This window comes from Sander lucioperca, chromosome 9 (assembly GCF_008315115.2).
Source record: "Sander lucioperca isolate FBNREF2018 chromosome 9, SLUC_FBN_1.2, whole genome shotgun sequence".
Classification (NCBI taxonomy): Eukaryota; Metazoa; Chordata; class Actinopteri; order Perciformes; family Percidae; genus Sander; species Sander lucioperca.
The window spans coordinates 15554177-15573866 of NC_050181.1; the positions used below are offsets into that span (position 1 = coordinate 15554177).

Genomic DNA, 19690 nt, shown 5'->3' on the forward strand with positions numbered 1-19690 from the left:
GCTACTGCACCACCAAATCAATGAGGAGGAGGGTAGAGGAAAAGGAGAAAGGGGAGGAGGGTCAGCCTGGTCGGGGGTGTTTCACTGCAGTAGAGGCTTTTTGTCCTCCCCCCTCTTGCTTCACATTGATACACTCCATCTCCCTCTCTCTCTCTTCTCTGCTGTTATTCTCACTGGAGTCTCATCTATCTGCCTTTGCTTGCCTCTCTGTCTCTTTCGGTCTCTCTCTGCTTTCTGATACCTGGCGCCCCGCTGTCCAAAACTAATCTGGCAACCTCTGGTGAAGTTGTGTCAAAGTCTCGCTGTGTGCAGACATCGCAAGCTATAGCCAAGACGTACACTTTTCCTTATTAGCTGCGTCAGCGTCTGCCAAGTAGTAACTTAGCACGATTGCACAAAACTTCATCTTAAGTTTGTGTTGTGCACAATAGTCTTTCAGTGGGGATACACTGATCCAATCTGTTGGATCGGTATCAGCACAGATACTGACCTAATTAGGCATATTGGGTATCGGGGCAGATGTGACATACAGTAGAATGCAAATTCAGAGAAAAGTTACAGTTGGTATGGCCTCACAAGAAGAACGACAGCAAGTTCCCCAAAGTGACATTTGTTTATGTTTAAATGACAAATATCTCTAGTATCTGTAATAATTATGACAGGAGCAACGGAGGAAGTCAGGTAACGTTATTACAGAGCGACTAAGTCCATGTAGGGACGTGATCAGGGTGGATATATGGGTTAACAATACATTGGAATTTAACCAGGAGACCAGGAGTCAATATTGTTTTTATTTAAAGCATGAGCAACATGATCCCCTAACCTTACCAAAGTACTTATTTAAAAAAAAATGGATTTTAGGGATTTTAGGGTGAGCCTCTAGCTTACCTGGTAGAGCGCATGCTCTACCAAGTGAGCTAGAGGCCGCCCTGACAAAGTACTTTTCTTACCATGATTTCCCTAAACCTAGTTGTTTTTTGGGCCTAAACCTTACCAAACCTTAACGATAGCATAAAATTGATTTATTTTCCAGCCACGATTTGTAACAATTTTAGAAGGCACAGACAAATGGTGTCCTGTTTATAGGGGCTTCAAATCAGAAAAGACTTATATGTGTCGGATCAGAGGGCATGGACAAATTATGAATCAGAATCAGAATCAGAAAGGGCTTTATTGCCAAGTACGTTGCACATACGAGGAATTTGTCATGGTGTTGTTGGAGCATGTCACACATACAAATATAAGAAGGATAAAAAGAATATTAACAATATAAGTATAAACATATACACACAGTATGTATTAATAACGATAAAATAAATTTAAATAAATAGTAAAATAAGTTAAACAGTAGTAAAAAGGAACGCTACAGCAGAGTAGGTACAGTGGCATGAGGAGCCAGAGGTGGGGTGTGGAGAGAGTCAGGATGGATTCCGGGCCTTGTTTAGAAGGCTAGTGGTGGAGGGGAAAAAACTGTTTATGTGGCGTGAGGTTTTGGTCCTGATGGACCTCAGCCTCCTGCCAGAGGGGAGTGACTCAAAGAGCTTGTGTCCGGGGTGGGAGGGGTCAGCCACAATCTTTCCAGCACGCTTCAGAGTCCTGGTGGCGTATAGGTCCTGGAGCGGCGGCAGATTGCAGCCAATCACCTTCTCTGCAGACCGAATGACACACTGCAGTCTGCCCTTGTCCTTGGCAGTGGCAGCAGCATACCAGATGGTGATGGAGGATGTGAGGATGGACTCAATGATGGCTGTGTAGAAGTGCACCATCATTGTCTTTGGCAGGTTGAATTTCTTCAGCTGCCGCAGGAAGTACATCCTCTGTTGTGTTTTCTTCACGAGGGAGCTGATGTTCAGCTCCCACTTGAGATCTTGGGAGATGGTAGTTCCCAGGAAGCGGAAAGACTCCACAGTGTCAATTGTGGAGCCACAGAGGGTGATGGGGGCAGGTGGGGCTGGGTTCTTTCTGAAGTCCACAACCATCTCCACTGTCTTTAGAGCATTGAGCTCTAGGTTGTTTTGCTTGCACCAGGTCACCAGGTGGTCAGCCTCCCACCTGTAGGCGGACTCGTCTCCATCAGAGATGAGTCCGATGAGGGAGGTGTCGTCCGCAAACTTCAGAAGCTTGACGGACTGGTGACCGGAGGTGCAGCTGTTGGTGTACAGGGAGCAGAGCAGAGGAGAAAGAACGCAGCACTGGGGCAATCCAGTGCTGATGGTCTGTGAGTCGGAGACGTGTTTCCCCAGCTTCACATGCTGCTTCCTGTCAGACAGGAAGTCAGTGATCCACCTGCAGGTGGAGTCAGGCACACCAAGCTGGGAGAGTTTCTCCTGATGCAGAGCCGGGATGATGGTATTGAAGGCAGAGCTGAAGTCCACAAACAGGATCCTGGCGTAGGTTCCTGCGGAGTCCAGGTGCCGGAGGATGTAGTGGAGGGCCAAATTGACTGCATCATCTACAGACCTATTGGCTCTGTAGGCAAACTGCAGGGGGTCAAGGAGGGGGTCGGTGATGGCTTTGAGGTGTGAAAGCACAAGGCGCTCAAAGGACTTCATAACCACAGAGGTCAGGGCGACAGGTCTGAAGTCATTAAGTCCTGTGGTCCTTGGCTTCTTGGGGACAGGGATTATGGTTGAGGTCTTGAAGCAGGCTGGCACGTGACATGTCTCCAGTGAGGTGTTAAAAATGTCTGTGAACACTGGAGACAGCTGGTCAGCGCAGTGCTTCAAGCTGGATGGGGAGACAGCATCCGGTCCAGCAGCTTTCCTGGGATTCTGTCTCCTAAAGAGTCTGTTGACGTCCCTCTCGTGAATGGAAAGAGTCGTCACTGAGGTGGGAGGGGGGGTGGAGGTGGAGGGGACCTTTAAGGAGGGCATTGGTGGGGGGGCCCAGGACCCTGCTGAGGTGGGCGAGGTGGAGGTGATGCACAGTGGCTGTAGCTGTAGGGAGGTGTCGTGGGGGATGGTGTCAGGACTGTCCTTTTGTCTTTCAAATCGACAGTAGAACTCGTTCAGGTCGTTGGCTAGGTGTCGGTCATTGAAGGAGTGGGGGGTTTTAGGCTTGTAGTTGGTGATCTGCCTAAGTCCTTTCCAGACAGTCGCAGACTCGTTAGCTGAGAACTGGCGTTGGAGCTTCTCAGAGTACCGATGTTTAGCCTCCTTCACTGCCTTGCTAAATTTGTACTTTGACTCTTTAAATCTGTCTTTGTCCCCACTCCTGAACGAGTCTTCCTTAGCCAGCCTTATCCTTCTGAGTTTGGCTGTGAACCAGGGTTTGTCATTGTTGTAACTCACCCTGGTGCTTGATGGAACACAGCAGTCCTCACAGAAGCTGATGTATGACGTCACAGCCTCTGTGTACTCATCCAGACTGTTGTTAGCAGTCCTGAACACATCCCAGTCAGTAGAATCCAAACACGACTGGAGATCCTCCACAGCCTCACTGGTCCACTTCCTTGATGTCCTTGCTACAGGTTTGCAGAGCTTTAGTTTCTGCCTGTAGGCGGGGATCAGGTGGACCATGACGTGGTCAGAGTGTCCCAGTGCAGCACGGGGGACGGCGTGATAAGCATCCCTGACTGTGGTGTAACAGTGATCCAGAATGTTCTCCTCTCTGGTCGGGCATTTAATATGTTGTCTATATTTAGGGAGTTCATGAGTGAGGTTCCCTTTATTAAAGTCACCAAGGACAATAACTAGGGAGTCCGGGTTGGTCCGCTCCACACACAGTATCTGGTCGGCAAGCATGCGCTGCGCGTCCTGCACGTTGGCCTGCGGTGAGATGTAAACACTGACCAGAATGAATAAATGGAACTCACGGGGTGAATAAAAAGGCTTACAGTTTATGATGAAATACTCCAGGTCAGGAGAACAATGCTGCTGGATCACTGTCACGTCGTTGCACCAACCGTTGTTGATGTAGAAACAGATTCCTCCACCTTTAGTTTTGCCGGAGAGGTCCGTGTCTCTGTCCGCTCTGAAAAGCTGGAAGCCTGCCAGCTGCAGCACAGAGTCCAATGTATGTTGTCCTTCAATTTGGAAGACTTGTACTGTTGATACTACGCCACTTCCTGCACTCACTTCAAGGGGCAGTGTTAGGCCTGTACTGTGAAATCAGAAGATCCAGAAGTTTTGCAAGTGACATTCACAGTTACGTAGCTAACGTTAGCTAAATGTCACTTAGTTACAAAGTGGTTTTTGCTAAGCAAGATTTTGACATTTTCTGCACTTTAAAAAAGTTGTTTTAACACATTACATAGAAAGACTGTCAATTGACATTGACGTTACATTTAATTATTACACAGCTTGGTTGAATACTTGATTCTGTTTGGTCAATCGCGGCATTCTGCTGTCTGCTATTTCTGTATAACAGACCGCTGCCATGGACAGAGTTCTAGTCATAGACTTTGGCGGACCATTTTCAAATCATTATAATCGTTTTTTTAGATCAATATTTGTGCTCATACGGAGCTAGAAGCCGACCAGTGGATCACAAAGGGAGAGAGAGTGTGTAGAAAACAGGGATTGCTAACGGCTAACGAGAGCTAATGGCAACAGTGCAAACAGAGCATTAGTTAGCTCCATGGTTAGCTCCATGGTTAGCTCTTCAAAGTAGTCTCTGAAAGGACTTGTTTTGGTGGAACATTTTTCACCCATAAGAAAACACTACATAACCTATTAAATGAAGTTAACTGTTCACACAATACAGTTACACATGCTATTTAAATTAGCCGGATACATGGTATTTTGCCCATAGCAAATCCCCACCGATAGGTCCCAAAACGTCCCAGTTAGAGAATAAATGCTGAATCATTCACTGAATGAACAAAGCAGGCCTGCCTTGTTGCACGATCCACATTTTCCTCAAAACTTGCCATTTTCAGCCTGTAGCGTTGCTCAGACGTTCCGGTTGATGTTGCTCGATCCGTTCAAAGTTAACACAAAGAAAGCGAAAAAGTGAGGGACAATCAGACGGAACTTCCAGCAGCGCCAGAACTATCCCGTAAATGAACCGTTGTCGATATAGACTATTGCGAATTGAACCCCTTCAGGCTGACTCAAGACCTGATTCCTGCATCACCCTGTCGGGGGTTCTAATTCGCAATAATGACCAGCTCGCTATAAATGATCTCTTACCTAACTCATATGTTCTTCATAAGGTCTTCCCAAAGTCTTGTCGTCAGTGTGAGGTTGAGCCCTGCTGAGACAGATGAGACCCTGAAGTCACCGTCCCGGCCAAGAAACGGTCTAGGGCTGGGCAATATCGATATTATATCGATATCGGTATATGAGACTAAATATCGTCTTAGATTCTGGATATCGTAATATTACAAAATGACATAAGTGTTGTCTTTTCCTAGTTTTAAAGGCTGCATTACAGTAAAGTGATGTACTTACTGACTGCTCTAGCTGTATTATTTGCCTATACCCACTTATTCATTATATCCACATTATTAATGATTATTTATAAAAAATCTCATTGTGTAAATATTTTGTAAAAGCACCAATAACAACCAGACAATATCGCCGACATCAATATTGATGTATTTGGTCCAAAACATCGTAATATTTGATTTTATCCAAACCGCCTAGCTCTTAAAACAGTCCTTTATGTAACAGTTACAGTCTCACATCTTAACACGCAGAATAATCATCTAAACCATTTCCTCAGAGAAAGGTTTAACAGATTTCAAATATGGGAAAAAGGGAGGCTGAGTTTGGGTATCACAACATTAGAGAAGGAAAAGTCAGATCGGTGCATCAGAGCTGTACAATCCCAGTCCAGGATTGCAGCAGGTCTACGGCCCATGTGGGTCGCTATTCACAAGTCCCTTTGAGGATGAATTATCACTGCTTTTGGCCTGGTGAGCCACACTGTTTCATTGATGATTCATAAAGAACGACGCATCTGTTCAACTGGTGAATCAGAGCTTAGCTAATTCTGTTTAAAAACATTAATGGGTAACATTATGTTCCTTATGATGCATGCGTTTTTCATAATTTGTCTTAATGTGGTATGTATGATGTGTTTCTGTGTGTGTCCGTGTGTGTTCGGCATGGATTGTGCTTAGTGTACAGTTTATGCAAATATCCTTATTAATTCATTTGGTTAACAGAGGACTTAAGGGCCGCGGTTTGTGTCCAGTACTTAATCTGTGTGTTTTTGTTTCAGCATGCGTGGTTTGCACTACAGAGAGAGGGAGAGAGACACAGGCAGGAAATTAGGACGAGAGAGAGAGAGAGAAAGAGAGAGAGAGAGAGATAGAGAGAGGGGAAAGCTGATAGGAAGGAGCAGGAAACCAGACCAAACATGGGCACAGGTGACGCAGAGAGGATACCCAGTTTCCATAGCAACCAGCAGGTGCAAGACACTGGGAGCTGATCTAGCTTTCGATCTGTTGAGGTGAAACATTTGCATGCACAACGCAGCCCAACACACACACACACACACACACACACACACACACACACACACATAAACCCACTGACACAGGAGCAGAGCTATGTTTATGTGTGTTCTTGGAGTAACGTGAAAAACCACACTGACGTACAAAACCCTGACAAGAGCAGAGCATGTGTCATGATTACAGAACATGGTCGCAGTCACACGTGATTGGCCAACCATGACCCCGACCTTATTGACCCTACACACACACACATACTGGGAAACGCCAGACACATGGAAGATACAGGGGGATGGGGGGAGGATGAAAGGGAGTTGAGAAGAAGGGGAGAGGAGGAGAAGGGTGAGACAGGAGGAAAGTGAGATTAAAGGGGAAGTGGAGCTGGGGAAAGGACTGTTGATCTGTACCCTGGGGGTGAGATGCACGATGAAGAGGAGGGGAAAGACATAGAGGAGGAGGGGGGGGGGGGGGTGCTACTGCATGGTGTGGAGCGAGTGAAAGAGCGGAATGAGGTTGAGAGGGAGGGACAGGCGATGAGGGGATGTAGAAAGGAAGAAAAGTTGAGGTGAAGGCAGATGTATACGGTTGTAGGTTCAGAAATGTCAGTTTGTTTGTTTTTTAAAGAAAATTACACGTTAGCACCCAAAACAAAGAGCAGTTGGCTGAACCAGTAAAACAATTTGCACCTTTCCCTTTCACCATGGGACCTTATTTCGGAAAAAAATATGTACGGTAGTAAATGGGCAGAGACAAGTAATTATTTGATCCTGTTTGTATTGAGCCATGAATTACACATAGCCTATGATGTTCCTCAATTTTATAAGATAATTTTCCAAGTCAAGAAAGTCTCAGTTGTATTGTGAGTTGTATGTTTTGTTTAAAAAACATTTTAATAAAAGTTAACCATGAAAAAAAGTCTGTTTGTCGTAACACTGTTGAAGTATAACATGGTGAAAACATGAAAATAGAAAGACCCCTAAAGTCGCATTAGTGACGTTGTGCCGGGAAGTAACGTTACTAACAAGAGCAACAGATCTTGCTCGTTCTTTCGCTTCTCTGCTTAATAAAAAGACACTGGATAAAATCAGTTAAGATAACATTACATGTGTTGTGGAGCATAGTTAAGCTAGCTAGCGAGCAAACCGGGTGGCGTATTTTGTGCTAGAGCTTAGATCGGCCCAAAAAATCAAGCCCGAACCTGCCTCCCGGCCCGACACATTAACTGTAATTATGAGCCCGAGCCCGATTTAAACCCGACAATTTTTTAATATGTGGGCCGTTATAACTGACGTTCTCAACTACAATTCAGAGTTGTTTGAACTGGAGAAATCTGTTTAGAATAATATAACAAGGACGAAGCATGTAAACTGCGCTGTTTGTTTAGAATGGAACGGATCGCAAGTGGATCCGAATGAAGAAACGTAAAAAAAAAAAAAAAAGAAACAATGATGAACAACATATTGTTGTCACTGCCCACGACTTGTTTAAACTGCTTCCATACCTCCGACTTTCCTCCACACTTGCTCAAAGTTAATTCTCCTGTTTTTCTTTTTTTCTTTACATCTTCAAGCTGCCGGTGTGATGCGTGCGAGAGGAGGAGACTCCGCGCATGACACGTGCTGCATTTTGTAACTGCAGCCTAACTTTTGTACACATTTGTTACTTTTATATAGCCTATATATATATTTATTATATTTCTGATTATGGCATAGCTATCTCCCCACCCAAATAGGATAATAATGTAATGGATAAAAAAAAAATAAAAAATTGCTTGATCAAGGGGTCCGGCCCGGCCCGAGGATGTGGCGTAAAATAACGGCCCGAGCCCGACCCGAGGTCCGGTCAGGCTCGGGTCGGGCTCGGGCTTGGGCCGAGAATCTAAACTCTATTTTGTGCGCATAGACTGTATAAGGTTGTGAGAGATGTAGTTCCCTGGGCGGTTGGACACAAAACTTTATCTCTCTACCGTACATTTTTTTTCCTGAAATAAGGTCCCATGGTGGTCCACCGGAAGAGGAGGGTCTTCGCCTCTCTATACCAGCTCCTATTTTGTTACCATGTAACGCCTCTCCCATCTCATTTGGATTCAAACCCACTTATGTGCAGAATTTGTCTGTTATCATCTATCAAATTACCCCTAAACATTTTTTAGTGTCGAACCACAGCGCTTTTCGGCAAACACTTATGTTAGCTGCTAATACTGTAATGCTCACAATGACAATGCTAGCACGCTGATGTTTACCATGTATCATGTTTACCATGTTCACCACCTTAGTTAAGCATGCTAACATTTAATCGATTAGAATTAACAACAAAACACAAAGTACTGCTGAGGCTGATGGGAATGTTGTTCTGCAGGTAGATGGTCATCAAATAGTGATTTGGAAGAATTTTTTTAAATTTTGACCTGATGATGGTGCTGCATGAAAAGTGAAGGGATCATTTACACTTAATCCTTAGGGATACATGAATGTGTGTGCCAAGTTTCATAGTTTCATGGCAATCCGTCCAGTAGTTGTTGAGACATTTCACCTTAAAACCACAGTCCTCAGTCATTAGAATTGTTGGGGTGGGCCATGAATTTCTGCACAATATTTAGTGCCAATCCATTGAGTAGAAATGGAGATTTACTGGCGTATATCTGGCGTTAGAGTTAAAGTCAGGGGATCACCAAAGTCAGTAAGGATTTATTCTCTGGGGACCATGAATGTCTGCCCAACATGTTATGACAATACACCCAATAGCTGATATAATAATACAATGTTGAGATATTTCTGTGTGGACCATAGCAGGGGGCCAACCATTCCTAGAGCTGCTCCACCAGCGTTGCTTACAACCCTGATGAAAGTTGTTACAGAGGAGGAAGGACATTTCTTTATTGATTTTTTGCACTCACAGGTAGTACATTACAACTTTTGTTTAACGAGTGTATTGTATATATATATATATATATATATGATTTCCTGATTTTCTCATACACCCCCAATTTGTTTTTTAATATAGAGATGGCATTTTTTGCTAGAAAATACAGAGCTGGGCGATAGATATGGAGAAACACAAATATGACGATATTTTTCAACAAATACATCAATGTCAGTATTGTAGGTTTGACTATTGGTGCTTTTACAAAATAATAATAATAATAATCCAAAAAATGTGGATATAATGAAAAGGCAAATAATAGAACAGCTAGAACAGTCTGGTAAGTTCAGAAAATGACATCACTTTGCTGTAATGCAGCCTTTAAAACCAGGAAAAAGACAACACGTGTCATATGACGATAACCAAAATTTACGACGATATCTAGCCTCATACATCAATATCGATATAATATTGATATATTTCCCAGCCCTAAGAAAACATGAAGCCATTTATTTTTATCAAGTGCAATATTCTCTAGTTGACATAACAAACACAGAAATGTCTTGATTCAGAGCTCATTGCATTTCCCTGTTCACTCAACATTTCATCCCTACTCATGCAGCAGGACAATCTCAGCTGTTCACACGCGCACATTTATGTGCAATTTTATATATGCACATATGCACACGTGGGAGATTGAGAGTACGCACATTTGGAGTTCAGTCGGCAGTAATGTGCCGCTTCCTGCGAGCCAGCCAGGAGGGACGTTAGATTCTGGGCCAGTGCACCCTCGCAACTTCTGTTCTTTATTTCCTTTTCCTCCCCTGTTCTCTTTTATATTCTTAGTTACATGTCCTTGTGTTACAGTTGTGTTACATTGCCTTATATTGTGTGACACTACCAAGGGTCTGTGTATGTTTTGTTAGTTAGTTATTAGATTAGGATAATTTACAATCTTGTGTTGTATCATGTGATCTCTGTGTTTCTGCTCTGTCCTGCTCTCCTCTCCTCTTCTCTGTTGCACTCAACTGTTCACACACACACACACACAAGGCTTCTAACTTCGGTGGAAGAAGTATTCGGATCCTTTACTTAAAGTGCCCATATTATGAAAAAATCACTTTTTCTGGGATTTGGGGTGTTATGTTGTGTCTCTGTTGCTTCCACACACATACAAACTTTGAAAAAAATCCATCCATGCTGTTTATAGTGAGATACGGTTTCTGAATGTGTCCTGCCTTCAGTCTCTGGGTGAGCTGTTCAAAATCGGACGTCACAAGCCGAAACGAGCAGGCTAACCGCAACCATTAGCTCGTAGCGTTAGCATGCTAACGCTAATGCTAACGCTAGCATGCTACCTCGTTCTCAGTAGCAAAGCACTGCTACAACACACACACGATCACCATAATCTACAAAAGAACTACTTACATGTGCACCCTCATTTAGAAGTCTCCCAGCTAATCCTGCCTTGTAACTGACCGAAGTTGTAGAAACAGCCTTTCTTTTACTGTCTATGGAGCTAGCTAGCTGACATGATCTACATCTGAGCTACTGGGCATGTGCAGTGCAATCAAAGATAGTACAGAAGAAGAAGAAGAAAAGAGGTCTCACTCTGTAGCTAAAACAGAGACCAGGTGAAAAGAGGATCTGCAGCAGTGAGAGAGAGCGGTGCAGTACAACACAAATATGGTGTTTTTTGAAAATTAAACCATGTAAACCTATTCTGGTACAACCTTAAAATACAATTATGAACCTGAAAATGAGCATAATATGGCTGCTTTAAGTAAAAGTGCTAATACCACACTGTCAAAATACAGTGTTAGGAGTGCATTGAAAATGTTACTTAAAGGTGTACTGTGAGTTCCTGCATGGTCACTTCTGTTGACGTTCCAAGTAAATTAAAAACAAAACAGAGCAAGCTCGCCCCTCCCCCCATGTTTCCGTAACTGTCATGACTAACTGACTAACTGTTACTAACCCCCACCCTCTCCCCCACCCATCTTGTCGGTGATTGGCTGGAGTGGTTTGTTGTATTTTGGTGCCTATCCTGTGCCTCTAGTGTTTGTTTGACGTTTACGACCCCTGTGTTGTCCCCCGGAGACCGGGCTTTTTCACAGTGTATTCAGGGGGCCGGCAGCTAGCAGATCAAGGAGAGAATCGTGCTGAAACCATGCAGGAACTCATAGTGCACCTTAAAGCATAGGCGCCGATACCATGGGTGCTCGAGCTCCGGCGCACCCACGGAAAATACTGAGCACCCAGTGTCAGACTGCCAGTAGGCTACATTCATTTAAAATTAAACATTGCAGTTGGTGCTAAGTGGAGCGTCTGTCATAGTGTGCCTAGGCTAGTAGACAGGTGGAATTGATTCTTAATTTCCCACGAAGCTGATCGCGGTTACGTGTTCATCTCCAATCCTATCTGTACTTGTGAGAAGTGGCGCTGTCCTGAGGTGAAAGATAGCCTACTTTACGGCTTTATTATCAAGTCAATAGGCGTGTGTGTTCGTGTCGGCCGCTGTCCATTTCCTAAGTTTCTGAAATGCAAACATTTTTTGACTACTTTTTTTTTAAAGGACATGCGCCCGTGAGCACCCACGGAGGAAAACATAAATCGGCGCCTATGCCTTCAAGTAAAAGTATGTAAGTATTATCAGGAAAATGTACAAGCACTCAATGCAGAAAAATCCTCACATTTTAGAAACTGGAAACGATCAAAACCGTTCTGTCAATCAACTAAGTGTTTAATCGGCTAATCATTTCAGCTGGACTTAATTTACAAGACAACATTGTATTGAATAAACTACATGTGTTTTGTGTGCAAAACTCTTAATTTGTAAAGTAACTACAGTAGTAACTATATCCACGACGTTCCACTTCCAGGATTGCTCCGGTGCCGCAAGAAATTCCGTCGGATGTCCTTCTTTTCAACGAAGTCCGTTACCTTCCGCTTTCTTTGTGTTGTAATTCTAAATTCTATGTGGACTATGGTTAACTGCTCCTCAGATCTCTGCAGGGTAAATCCAGACAGCTAGCTAGACTATCTGTCCAATCTGAGTTTTCTGTTGCACGACTAAAACAACCTTTAAACGTACACGTTTTATCAAAACAAGTTCCTTCCCGAGGCTATTTTGCAGCGGCTCGGTGCAGAGCCTAGCGCCGCCCGTGCAGATTGTGATTGGTTTAAAGAAATGCCAATAAACCAGAGCACGTTTTTCCCCCATTCCGGAATGCTGTGTGAACTAGCCAGACCCTCTTTAGCAGCGCTGTGGAGGAAGGTCTGGCAAAGCGAGACTAGATAAATGTAGTGGAGTAAAAACTACAATATTTCCCTCTGTAGTGGAGTGGAAGTAGAAAGTGGCATGAAAAGAAAAGACTTGAGTAAAATACAAGTATCTCAAATTTGTACTTATGTACAGCATTTGAGTAAACACACTTAGTTACATTCCACCACTTTACATACCACCCAAAGTTTTGTGTGCTATACTAGCAAGAAAAGACAAAAGGAAGAGAAAAGAGGAGAGGAACGGGGATGAATGGAAAAGTGGATGAAGACACATTGAGGCCAGGAAAGTCAGGATAAAGGCAAAAAAGAAAAGACAGGGATAGAAACGACAAGAGGCCAGTGAGGTGTAGAGCTGCGGGTCGATTTGGATCGATTTCCCCTCCGACAACCATCCCTCAGCATCGGATACAAGACGTTCAGACTCACACTTATCAATGTCGCCACTCACTCTGATTTATCAATACCTCAATTATCAGATTCAATATCACTCTCCCCAGTGGGCTGGATGAGACTGAGAGCTATTCTTCATGCACGTCTCTGTTGATGTGCATTCGCTCACAGTTCAGCGCCTCTGTAAGGATAGAACAACACAAAACAACAGGCTGCAGGTAACCAATCAGAAATCAAACATAGAATCCTGAGAGCAGGGAATGCAGAGATAGTCTGTTACCAGTTATATGTGCTATAACACATTTTAGTGTTAAAATCATAGATACACACCAATAATCAGTGCATTTACTTGCGTGCTGTACCAATGTAATTTGTTTAATTTAATGAATTTAACTTTTTTATTGATTTACAATTTACACTCTGTTCGAAATCACTACACACAGGCCTGAAATACACACACACATACAAATACACACACCTATTCATGGAGAGATGTCAGCATCCTGACCGGTTTGGGAGGTACCTTGCTCAAGAGCACCTTGGCAGTGCCCAGGAGTTGATCTGGCATCTCTCCAGCTACCAGTCCACACTCTGTACTTATGTCCATACGGGGACTTGAACCAGCGACCCTCCGGTTCCCAATCCAACTCCCTACGGACTGAGCTACAGCCACCCCTTTATCAGGATACCCCTTGAGATGTATCATCTCATTTTCGTTTCATATAACACAATCATGACATAACTACAGAGGAGTGAAAGAAAATAAAATTAAAATTAAAATTAGCAATACGACAACGTGCATACAACAAGCAACAACAACAACAAAATAAAAATTACAACAACACATGCATACGTTCATCAATACATTACATTACATTACAACCACTAAATGGCCAATAATATATATAATATAATAACTTCCGAGGTCGTAGGTGCAGCACCCAAGCCGATTTGGGCACCACCTTAGTCGAATGAATGTTACATTTTCTTTAGTTTTTTTTGTTTATTTAACCTTTATTTAACCAGGTAGGCCAATTGAGAACAAATTCTCATGTGCAACGACGACCTGGCCAAGACAAAGCGTACACGTGCAAGACAATGTAGAGTTACAGATTAAATATGTGAAATATAAACCTACAAAATACAGTAAAGAATCTACCAAAAATACAGTTCAATATAGTGTCTAAGTAGTATGTCAATGTGAGCATCAAATCTGATCAGATTGTAGCTGGTCCCCAGTGGAGCTCTTTAGCTAGTTTTGTCTTTAAGCTTTATAATGTCTGTATGTTTATAATGTCATTTATCTGCTCTAGCTTTTTGTCAACATTTAGACACAGATATGGTCCAAAACTTTCTTTCTTTTTTTAGTGAAAAACATAACATTTTCTTGAGTGAGGACCCCTAAGTCTTACACAAGCTTAGGGAAAACACTGACTTGTACTTTTTTGTATGTCTATTTTCTACTACTTTAAACTTACTTACTAACGTACTTCAATTCAATTTCAGTTGAGCTTAGCTGACGATTGTGATTGGTTTAAAGAAATGCCAATAAACCAGAGCACGTTTTTCTCCCACCCAGGAATGCTGTGTGGACTCGCCAGAGCCTCCTCCGGTCCGCAGCGTGTGGAAGGTCTGGCAAAGCGAGACTAATGTATCAGTAATACAAATCCAGTCATGTTATATATAAACATAGGATGGAAGACTGCACACTTTAAATTTAGTAATCCTACATTGTTGTATTGCTATTTTATTACACTTCTTATACTACTGCCAAAACACTGCTGTTATGCATGTCAAAAAACATACGTGTTAGTGCATTTAGTGTAAGCAGAACGTACACAGCTTTTGTAAATGAGATTTTACCAATGATGGGAGAAATATTCACATCTTTTACTTAGGTAAAGCAAGCAATACCACGGTAAAAAAATACCCTCTGCTTACAAAATGTTACTTAAGTAACAGTGTTACTGGCAAAATGTACTTCAAGTATCATAAAGTACTGTCGTTATAAAGCAGAAGAAATGGTCCTGTGAGTACATTTTATTATTCTAGATTATTAGATTATACTGATGCAATCATGTGAAAGCAGCTTTTAACATAGTAACTGGTCACAGTGGAGCCAGTCCTAGCTACTTTATATTCTGCTGGATAGTTTATTCTATAACAACAAATCATATTTTATAGGCTGATTATATAGTTTGTGTTGAAAGTATTTATCAGTAAAGTAACTAGCTGTTCAGTTAATGTGGTCCTACTGAAATGTAATGAAGTTGAAAGTATAAAGAAACATAAATTACAAGTAATCAAGTAAATTACAAGTACTCTAGTGCAGTACCTGGGTCACAACAAAAACACTTTGTTTTTGTTATTAACACTATATTCATTTATTTAAAATCATATTATTTTGTCTCTGGATAATTAGTTTGAGGTCTGAAATGTTGTATATTTGAATGTATTTTTTCAATAAAGTTGTGAAAGAAAGAAAAGGCTTCAATTCACTCAGTGATACTGTATACATGCCCTGAGAACATACATGTACTGTAAGCTTAATCCGAGCATTTCTGCACCACAGCCAAATCATATGAGATGCACTGTCGTCGTGACAACCTCTCCAAAGACTGGCGAGAAAGCGGTCAAATAGTGTGTTTGGTTCGGTACGATGACTAAGCACTGATATTTGAGGGAGAGGAGAGAGAGGGAGGCAGATTTTAGTGCTGAGTCACTGCAAGGCTGCTTGCTGCTGCAGCACACACACACACACACAGACACAATCACACACAATACCCACTCTGTACATCCCATGAAGTGTGTTCCATCTTTCACACCTCTAATTGTGTTTTTTAGCCTGTGCCTATTGTGTTTTCCGCCTCGTCACTCTTTCACAGCTTACCCCCCTTATCCTCTTTTCTTCCCTCCGTTCCTTCAGCCTGCCACCTTTCCTGTGAAGTTTAATTAGGGTTGAAATGAGTCAGAGAGGGCGAGGGAGATCAGAGTGCGCGAGCTTGTCTGCTACAGGGTTGATACCGCTGCGGCTAATCTTCTCCCTTCACTCGCTGTGCTGCTGCTCTTTGACCGTGAGACCAAGCACCGCTAACGCCGAGCTCTCCATCCCCCTGAGTTCCCTAGACACTTCACACAAACACACACACACACACACACACACACACACACACACACCCTGCAAACACCACTCTGACTTCAAAAGCCTCTTGAAAAGTTAGGCATTCTCTTTCATCTCCGCCAAAAATCGAAACTACAGCAAGCTCTAATGGATGATAAGAAAAGCGAAGAATTGGATGAGCCTCATACTTTTAATGACAGTGTTCAGTTTATTTGTGCTCTTCTGAATAAAAAAAGCATCTTACCATCTGAAGGCATCATATTATACGCGCATGCTAAAAGACTGACCAACTCACTCCTAAATCCACAACCCAGAGAACTAAGAACCTGCAGTTTAAGTTTATAAAATAAAATATACGTACATAAAATGTGACCGATAAGCAGCAGCAGTCCCAGGGGGATGTTTCTTGAAATAAGCTGACAATGCCTAATTCAGACTGCTGATAACCCTGTTATCTGATTTAAAAGGATCACAGAATTAATACAATAACATTTAAAATGGGATTAACCTGAATCAAGTCTGAGTAATATTCTCTCATGAATCTGGTACTCTGGGAGAAAGAAATGTCGATTTTTTGGAGGATGAATATGCTGAGTCATTCGAAGACGTATTCATTGTTAGAAAAATAGATCTGTAAAAACAACCTGGATGGCATGACATATGGCATGAATTTATAGAATATTTGTAATGGTAACATTAAAAATGAAAAGAATGAATGTGTGCATGACTAATGAATAAGAAGAAACAGAAGGGCCCTGTGTCGAAATCAAGATTTAATACGTCAAATGTTTCAGTGTATACTGTCCGCACATAGAACAAATAAAGTTGTGTTACCACAAATTACCACGCTATAACTGACACACAGTGTGTAGACATAGACTTGTATTATGTTATATTAAAAAAGAGTAATGATGAAGATCAAAATGAAACTCCACCACAATACGAACACTAAAACTGTCTGTAAAACCTGCAACAAAAATAGATTTTATATGCACAATTCATTTCATTTTATTCATTTGTTAAATTGTTTTTCGATCAATTTTTTTATTGAATGTATTCCAGATTTTGTTATATCCCTTAATAATCTAAAGGCTCTCTCAAAGGCATTTTCACCCTAATAAAAAAAGTATATACTTTATAGGAATCACTGACTTCTTGCAATTTTGTGGAATGAAAATAGGCGAATGCATACTGAATAAAACATTTCAAAAGCCACAGTTGAACAACACAGCAATTGATAGGTCAAGCGAGCTAGAGAGTGGCTGAAGAGAGGGAGCGCCCAGCGGCGTTGGAACAAAGCCGTGAATCAGAGAAATAAAACACTTTCGCTGATTCATCACTTGAAATGCAACTGTAGCAAGCATCTCAATATCACTAACGTTATTCACATTTATATTTAGACGAAACAATATCATATATCCAGCTACAGAAAAGCCCAAAAGTCGGAAGTTAGAACAGAAGTACAAAGAGGCGTTGTCATGGAGATGATACACCGTCTCGTCTCGTCACATTAGTGTGAACTGGCAGGTTTTAGAACGCCGCAGACCGGCTCGCTGCAAGAAGTTGCAAGTTTCAACTCGTCTCGTCGCAAATCTTTAGTCTGAACTGGGCTTAAGGCCCAATGTAGGAAAAAAACATTTAGATTAAAGTCGTACATTTTCGGAAAAAGAACTCGGATATTCTTAAATTTGGAATTGGAATGAAGTACTTCTCGGCAATTTTCACACGTTTGCGAAGTCATCCAGTGGGCCCGATCGGACCCTTTAGCTTTTTTCAATGTCAGTCTGTCCACAACTCTGGTCTAGACTAAAATGGACGGCTGGATTACGATGAAGTATAGTACGAACAATCATGGTCCCCCATATGATGAATCCAAATGCTTTTGGGGAGTTTGTGGTTGTGGGTCAAATATCTTAAATATTGGATGGATTGCCATGAAATTGGTTCACAAATCCATGTTCCCGCTCCTTCATCAGGTCAATGTTTGGTTTATGAACAAATAGCTGTACAACTAATCACACTCCCATCAGCCTCAGCTGTAGTTTTTGTTTTGTGCTAATTAGCAAACGTTAACGCATGCTAAGACACTACTGTAAACTTGGGCAAAGATGGGCAACATGCTTAACTTTATATCTGGCTAACATCAGCAGCGTGTTAGCATTGTCATTGTGAGCATGTTAGCATGCTGACGTTACCATTAAGTGCCTGAGTACATCCTCACAGAGCTGCTGGCGTGGCTGTAGACTGTTTGGTCTTGTTAGTTATTTAATTTACTAAATGTGAAGAATAGATAATTTCTGTTATTAACTGTTACTCCACAATGTGAGCTGGATCTGAACAGTAGTGAATGACACTGACCATTTCTGTTTCTCTTGTGGTTGCCATTTTTTGCTCATCAAGCATACCAAAAACACATACACATTGCCCTTTTATATTAGAGTGTATAGACTATGTGAGCTAATATAACCCCCTCTGAGTACATTTTTGCTCTTAGCCATGATTTAATATCAAAGCCCCATGATATATACTCTCTAATTTGGACTATTAAGCTTTAAGGGTGCTTTCACATCTGTTGTTTGGTTCATTTGGTTCGGACCAAGGGGAATAAATCATACATTATATCATTTTTTTTGGCCATTTCGGTTCCTTTTAACACCACACTGTTTGCTGTGGTCTGAATCAGTTGATGAGATGCAGCAACACAAGTCATGTGACAATATTCAATTTCACATCTTCGGCCAGATGTGCCTTTGAACGCGTTTCTTTGCCTTAACCCGGCACTGTTTGACATATCTGTGAACCCCCCCCTTTCCCTGAGCTGTTTGGTAAGCAATGCGAAAATTTCACTTGTCTGTTTTTAAAAGTTGGGACCTAATATGGTCATCAGACCAAATTTCGATGACGCTCCGCACCTCCTCAAGACTCCAAGTTTGTCTGTGAGTTGCCATAGGGCAACGTTACTAAGGTGCAAACTTGTTCTTGTCCCATAATGCACAGCGCAGCTGACTACGGCAGCTGGTTTAGTCCAAAAATGTGCAGTTCTTCCAGCAGTTGGGTCAGTTGGACGGTTGAATAACGTTCTCACCACAAACGAACCGCTCCAGAGTTAGTTTGAAAGGGTATCGAGAACACCTCTAGAAGGAGGACTCGGTACGCTTCTTTGGTCCGCTTTTACTGCGCATCTGAGTGTGATTGCTGCATTTACACCTGCCCAAACCACACATTCTCACTGACCCACCATGTAAAATACAGAGGCTTGGTCATGTGCCTTTGGCATTTGTTATTCACGCTAAAAGTCTCCTTTAGCGTTGGGACTCTTGACGTCACTTTTGACTCTCTGGGTCGGGACATACTGATTGACGTGCGGCACAAGAGCTTAGGTTTAGGAAAAGATGGTGGGTGGGGTTATGAAATGTAAGTTTCAGTGACACGCGGGACAAGAACAGGACATGAACCCCGGTCTCCTGGGTGAAAGTCCAGTGTTGTTTGACCTATCCACCACCCCAACCAACCTCCTCAAGCCTGATTTATGCTTCTGCATTAAATCTACACCGTGGCTACGTACGTAGGTACGTGGAGACACAGAACCTACGCTAGACCCTAGGCCGTAGCCTGACGTGCACCTCTCGAAA

The 19690-nt window shown here is 42.3% G+C and overlaps 1 protein-coding gene across 1 annotated transcript in view; it reads left to right on the forward strand.

Moving 5' to 3' along the window:
- Window positions 1-4397, forward strand: part of ankef1a (ankyrin repeat and EF-hand domain containing 1a) — a 34193-nt gene extending 29796 nt beyond the window's left edge. Inside the window, exon 13 of the mRNA XM_031295467.2 lies at window positions 4386-4397. The gene's annotated coding sequence lies outside the window, so the exon portion shown is untranslated. The remainder of the gene's footprint in view (window positions 1-4385) is intronic.
- Window positions 4398-19690: the final 15293 nt, after the last annotated feature.